The following is an 8,075-nucleotide window of genomic DNA, read 5'->3' as shown; positions in this document are numbered from 1 at the left end:
TTATATATTTAGTTTAAAATTAAAATTAAATATATTAATTTTTTATTAAAATTATATCAAATAATTTTAAATAGTATTTTAGTTATATATATTTCATTTAAAGCACTACAACATTGAGCAAAATTTCACTTTGAATTTTACTATTGCACTAACAACAAAATCTTCTTTTATTAAAAACTTTTGGGAAGTTTGCATAATCCTGTCATTTCTTAATATTCAACAATAAATTCCTGTATTTTAAGGAAATTAGCATTTTGTATTTTAGTAATAGTATGCAATAATTTTTCAATCAAGTAATTTTTAAAATTTGAAGAAATAATATTTTCCTTATTGTTTGTATTACTATTCTTGACAGAAGAGAGAAATATATAGAAAAGTATCATATAAAAATTGTGTTGATAATAAGAATGTTGATTATATCTAGAATAACAATAATAGTTTATAAGAACAATTAAAAAGTATAATTAATTAACTAATTATTAAGTATAACTTACTACTTGATTTCATAGTCGTATCAAAGACGAGTAAGGTTTGTAAAACTTTTGCTTTAAGCCTACTAAAAATATTATTTGTCATTAGTTTTTAATAAATAAAAATATCTACATATATTAAAAAGAAAAATTAGACCTCATTAACTATTAAAAATTATTAAGTCGACTGTCGTTGATTTAATAATTCGTAATATTTTTATATTTTAAAATTAATTATGTGTTTTTGTCATGTTTTTGAGATATCCTCGTATAATTATTGTAAATAATATCTTTTTACATATTTTAAATATATGTACACACATGTATCTCTCAAATAATAAAATTTTATAAGCATGAGATATAAATCAAACTTATAACACATTTGATGACTTGAACTTAATATGATGTTTCTACTTTATATATATATATTTGAACTTACATATAAAAAAAGTTTAAGGAAAAGAAGAGGCTATTTGAGTTTGTAGCAAGTTGAGCTCCATCTAGCTATAGCTAAGACTAAGACAAGTGTCATGGTGAAGTACCCGCGGCAATGCATGTGGGTACTAAAATCCTCAAACCTTAGCCATATAATATAAACTCTTTGGTTGTGTCGGTGGTGGAGTTATAAAATGCTTAAGAGGGGAAGGCAACATCAACCAATATTCCATTCTATCTAAGATACTACTCATTTACACGGCACATTGATGTTATTTTTATTTATGATTAATTAATACTAGTTATAGAAAAATTCAATTGGACACACATATTATAATGACTCCACAACCGTTATTACTTTCGTATGCTTTAATATAATTTTCCATCGAATGCATGTCTTCGAAAATGAGATCTTGACGTATATGCTGCATCATATAAAAGCTAAATCCGCGTGACTGAAAATTATATATCTCAATCATGGAAAAGGGAAAATAGTGCTTGATAATCAAAATGAAAATGATGACTGGCCATATTTTTGCAGCAGTTTTAAGTTTAGTCAATTTCATTATAACTAAATAAGTGGATTTTTTCTTTCGTTTTTTTTTTAATGTGATTTCGTTGTTGTTTAAGTGTAATGTTATTTAGTGTGATATTTTTTGATGTTTTTTATTTTGGTGCGGTACTCATTTGATTCAGTATTCAGATTGATATAATAACTTTGATTAATTATAAATTTTAATATTTTTGTGTCAACAACATTACAAATTCAGATATATAAATATTTCGGATACTTGAAATTTTGTCATTATAATTTTTTGCTAAATTATCATTTTATACGTATTGTATTTATGTATTTTATCAATTTAAATGAATAAATATAATTATTTTTAATGAAGAAAAAAAAAAACTTGATATAATCCTAACACCACGATATTTAATATTTTAGAGACCTTGGTCTTATCTTAAAAATTAGACGGCTACTAAAAATAAAGTTCAACTTTAATAATTAAAAATCGTTTCAAAATATTATATTTTTACTAAAGAAATAAAAAAAAAACTCAAACTAATATTGTTTTGTCATATTATAAATAAAAAAATTAGAGCTCTCACCAATTAGAGGTGATTGCAGTTGGGTTGGATGCACATGAACTTCATCGGCTCTGACTTCACCTTATAGCATCATGAAACACACTATCACCTCTTTTTCATGGAGTTTGAGATGTTTAGATCCCTTGTAGCTCTGCATAAGATGTTGGATCAAAGACATGGATATAGAGACGACGGGGATTGAAAGCTGCCTTCGTCCCTCTAAATTTTATAGATTTGTTTTAGTTATACATAATCAATTATTTTATAGCTCTGTGATTAATTAATTATTAAATAATTTTTATATAAAAAATGTAATTGAATGTGTATTTTATTATTTTATTTTTAGTCATTTTTTCATCAAACGTATTTGCTATTAATTAGTTTATTAATTTTTAAATATATTTTTTATTAATTAATTTAATTCATATAATTATTAATAAAAGAGAAAATTTAATTATGTATTTAATTTTGATACAAACAACATTATAGTGATTACACACCCCTTCTTTAAAAGCCGAAGTAGATATCTAATTTTATGTAAATATTGAAGTTTTTGTCATATAAATATCTAATTTGTTATAAATATTGAAGTTTTTTCATCCAACGGTCTTGCATTATGTATAGGGAATATACAATCTACTATGAGGTTTGTACTGTGCACCCCCCACTTTAACCTTCCACCTTTCCATTCATATGGAAAATACCATGTTGCCCTTAGTTTCATATATGAAAACCAAAAAAAAAATTACTTTTTTTTTTACCCACTTCATTCGAAACTTTTAATTATTCGAATCTAACCCTACCAAACCTTCGAAATATTGAAACATTTGAAACACAAAAGTAAGTAAATATTCGAAACTTTCAAATATTCGAAACAGGATTTTACCAGAAATTCGAAAGTTTCTATGATGATGAAACTTTCGAAGTTCATTTTTCTCATAAATAATGAAACTTTCGAAACTTTCATTGAATACAAAACTTTTGAAATGCAGAAAATTTCGAACAATATGAAAGTTTCGAAATGCAAAACTTTTGAACATATTGAAACTTTCGAAAATTTAACTTTCGGAAGTTTGAAATTCAATGAACGTTTCGAATTTTGAAAAATTAGTAATAAATTAATAATAAATTTCAAAATTAGTAATAAATTTCTATTCCTAATTTGAAAAATTAGTAATAAATTGCTATTCCTAATTTGAAAAATTAGTAATAAATTTAATTAATAATTAAAAAATTGAAAAATTCGAAAGTTTCGAAGTTTTTGAAACTTTCGAAAGTGACATAATTCGATTGTTTGAAACTTTCGAAGAATATGTGTTTCAGAAGTTTCAGATTCATCGAAACTTTCAAAATTTTCTGAAATTTGTGTTTCAGAACTTTCAAATTCGTCAAAAGTTCCGAAAGTTATAGCTTCGAAAGTTTCACATTCTTTCAAACTTTCAAGGGTTTCTAGAAAGGTTCATTTCGAAAATTTCAGATTTATCGGAAGTTTCGAAATTTGTATTTAATTATGTTAATTTAGGTTTCAAATGTTTTGAATTTAACTAAAGTTTCGAAATATAGAGAAAAAAAACTCACTTTGAATAATTTTGAAAGTTTCAAACTTTCGAATATTCTGAAATTTTTGAAAAATCAAAAAGGGTAAGATAATCAATATCAAAAATTGGGAGGGTGGGAGATAAAAACGGGGGTGCATAGTAGATTTCTCATCCACTATTTGTAATGAAAAAGAGGCAACATGCCCAAACTGATACAGGCCTATTAGTGAGAGGCCCAATCTGCTTTATCTGACCACACACATTTGAAGACACAAATCTATAAATTTTGGTCGAATTCCAATCGTTATAAAAGTGCAATTAATATATATGCAAGCCACTGGAAATTAAACTCACCTTGAGGAATACATTTATTTGTTGAATCTTCTAATCTTCCGATACATTTATCCCTCCAAAACTTTGCGTGAGTACCATCGCTAATGACCCATTGAACATTCTAATCCACATCATTCCACAATCACAACAGATAGTTTTCCAAATATGATACTAAAACACTTATATTCTTCACACTTGGATTCCTAAGAACACCACAATTGTACTTATCCCTTCAAATTTGCACCCAAATATTTTCGTTTTCTGCACTTAATTGCTAAGCTAGTTTTAACTCTCCAATATCATTAAGATAAAATTTTGAAAAAAAAATCAAATACATTAATTATAATCTATGCACATGTTCGTCTTAATTTTTTGGAGGTCTTGTTCGAATATAAAAATTGAATTTCTAAAATCACAAAATCATAATTTTAAAATTCAAGATTCTAATATTTGATGATGGATAATGGCGCTTGGAAGCCTGCATGCGTTGTCATATACTCGTGATGGGAAATTGATTATTTATTTTAAGAATAAGGTAAAAATATAAAATTTTAAAGAGTGTTTAATTTATAAAATTAAAGATATAAATGTATTTTTTCAAAGATTAAAGTATATTATGGAAAAAATTGAAATATTTCCCAATTGAGAGTCATCTGTCAATATTCTAGTTACACGAATTAATCGACGGTCTTGTACATAATACAAATTTGTCACTTATCAATCATTTAACATTTTATCACTCGTGTCAAATAGTTAAAAAAAAATGTACATATTACTATTAATAATAATATTAGAATATCAAAATACAATAATAGAAAAAACATACTAAATTCCAACCAAATTAAAGCATGTTAATTAAAGCAATGTCAACCACAAGGATTATTTTCTCTTCTTTACTCAATCACATAGTCACTACTTTACGTTCACTCTGCTTTTTCACATATGAGGTCGTTCATGTTCCAATCTCACACATGGGTTAAGGGACAATCACACACAATTTTTTTCTTTATTTTAATTGGTATAGGCTCCCGCTTCACGAAAAACTCACTTTATATATCTTTTCCATAAAATTTAAATGGAGAAAAATATTGTCATTCTAACAACTATGTCACAAGTCTCAAAAGTCTCTCTTAATCGATAGTTTTTTAACAAATCATCTTCATAGTTGTTTAACAAATCATCTTCATCGATATGTGTATTTCCGTATAGTATATCTCTTAAATATATTTATTTTACAGTGTTTTTCCTTAATTAAATTTAATGAAAACAGCATGTTTGTTATCACAATTAATTATTCGAGACATCTACTACATGTTTCCCTCTAATCACTCATTAATAAAAACTAACTAGAGACATCAACCCCAAAAGTAGGATCATAACCTTACTAGATTTATTTTCCCCCTGAATCATAGACTTTAGTATGGTGTGATTATTTTTTGTTTAAGCAACTGTTCTTTAAATATTGTAAGATATATACTCTTTAATTTGAATGTATGTAGTATTTTTTTTCATTTGAATTGATTAGAAATATTATTACGAAGCTACACTAACCTACCTTTTGCTCTATGAATTTCATCGATTAGTATTTTAATTAGATCATAATCTCAACAAATATTTAATATTCTTTAAATATATGAAACTTCAAATATTATGTATTATTAAATTATTTCTAAAAAATTAATAGATGTTTGAATTAAGTCACATTATTCAAATCACAATGGCTCTGTACCATTGCACAATTATTTTGTTAGTATATTATTGTAATTAAGAATGTTCACAACTAAATCAATTATAAAAAATATTGCATATTGATTTTAAAAAATTAAAAACCACATAAAATCAAATATTATTGAATGAATTTCAATCTTCTTTTATAATAACCGTACATTGAGATTGAATTTTAAATTTATTTTTAAAAATTGAACCAAATCACTTTTATAATTTTAAACACTTATTTTTTTTTATTAGAATGAAATATTACATTAAACTATTATTTATTAATTTTAATTAATTTTTAATAATATTTATTTGTTTAAATTGATATATGTTTATTACTATTTCATACAATTAAAATATAATCGATCTGTATTATTTTGTAATATTAAATTTTAGTATATTATATATAATATTTTATTTTAAATTTGTTATATTAGTATAATTTTATAACATTATTATTAAAATAATATATTATAAATTGTAATTTAAAACAATAAAAATGAATTTAATTTAAATTACATTAATTTAGATCAAATCAAATTAATTTTTCTTTTAGTTACATCCAAATCGAATTAAACTATTAATATTTTAATCTTTGAAAAAGACCAATGTAACACCTCTAACTATAATATGACGTAAAATTGACAATTGTGTTGGCAAAAAAATAAGTATTAAAAAAATGGAAAAAAGAAAACCTCAATGACAGTGAAATGGCATACTTGTACCTAACCATGCATGAACTAGAAGAAGGTCCACTCGTGGTACTGATGAACGGTCATAGTGAATTCACAAACCAAACTCAAATTACCCTTGTGCAGTTCCAGCTTGCTTCCAAAGCTCTGATTAATTGGACGAACTAATTAATTGGACCTTTATCACGTGAACTTTTCATTTATACAATAATGTGGTAATTATTTTATATTTATAAATATTTTAAGTATTTTAAATATATTTAATTAATTAATTATATATATATATATATTAATAAAATTGCTCAAGAGATTTCATTTATAATAAAAAATAATAGTATTTTTCTGTAATTATAAATTTTGACAAGTGTCTTTTTGTTCAATAGATCAAAACCTGGCTGGAGACAGAGTACAGACGCATATACCTTAGAAAATCAAAAGAGAATAATTTTAATATAAAAAAACGAGCATCGTCAATTAATTAATGTCATGTGATTAAACACGAGCAGCAACAGGAGGTGTCTCTGTCTTTCTCGATCGTTGAGATTTTTCTTTTCACCCCTTACATTACCTCGGTGTACTCTTTAGGTTTGTCACTTTTTCGAGCAAGAAGATTTAGCGGTTCACTACATGTTGAGCAGAATTATTGTTGTACCAATTCTAGTGATGCATTCAGAGACAATTCTTGTGGGGTCCAAAGTATGTTTAAGAGCAACATAAAATGAAAAATTAAATTAAATCAGCATTTATTTTTTGCCGTTAAAATTCGATGTATAAAACCAAAGAAAATAAAAACTTTAGACAAATTGATGGGATAAGCAAAGACAATTTCTACGGTGGATCGGACTCCCGTAAATGCTTAAAATTTACCCAAAATTCTACACTTTTACACAATTTCAATAGTTTGTGTATCATGCAAATTGGTGAGGGATATGACATAATGGTCATATACTAGATGAGAGACCTTGATATGAACAAAGTTAGAGAATAGTTTCACTTATTTACGTTCTTTTAATGTTACTGTAGTACTTAATAATTCAACAACTTCACTCTATTGCCTCTAAAAATTTATTACACGTATCCCACTAATAATTTTATATAATTAAATTTCAATCACTTCAATCCAACATACATGTATATACAAATATTTCATAGGTTTAAAATCCCAATCCACAAAGAGTGAGTGAAGAGTATTTCTCCAAGCTACTCCTCCCAATATCAACAATTGTTAAATATTCTTCAATGTATGTAGCTAACAAGTTGCATTTCTTATTAGCTAAAACATTTTCTACAGAGGATGCTCTTATATTTGAGATGGACTCAAAGCTAATGAGTGATGGAATGAAGTGTGCGTGGATGTTACAAAATTAATTTGGGCAAATTAAAATCAAACAAATAAAACAAATTAAAATCAATAAAAAATTAATTTGGGCAAATTAAAATCAAACAAATAAATCAACTTGGACACATTGTAATCCACTAATTATACATAATTTAGTGTTTAAGCCACAAATATTTCATATCGATAAATTTAACGTCTTACAGTAAAATTTACCATCTCTTATAAAATAAAATAATTATACATAATTGAATTTCGCTGTCAAAGGATCAAGAGCAACCGTTGATAGATGAATGGCATGATGAAAATCCAATCTTCATAATAGTAATAGTAAAGAAGAAAAATTGTCTTGTAGTAGTTAAATTTTATTTTTTCTGAAGTTAAAATCTACGCCGTTAGTTGTGAATTGTTGCAAATCATGTCAATTCTCATTGCACCTATATATATATATATATATATATATATA

Source organism: Cicer arietinum, chromosome 1 (genome assembly GCF_000331145.2).
Source record: "Cicer arietinum cultivar CDC Frontier isolate Library 1 chromosome 1, Cicar.CDCFrontier_v2.0, whole genome shotgun sequence".
NCBI classification, from domain to species: domain Eukaryota; kingdom Viridiplantae; phylum Streptophyta; class Magnoliopsida; order Fabales; family Fabaceae; genus Cicer; species Cicer arietinum.
This window is presented reverse-complemented; position numbering follows the sequence as displayed.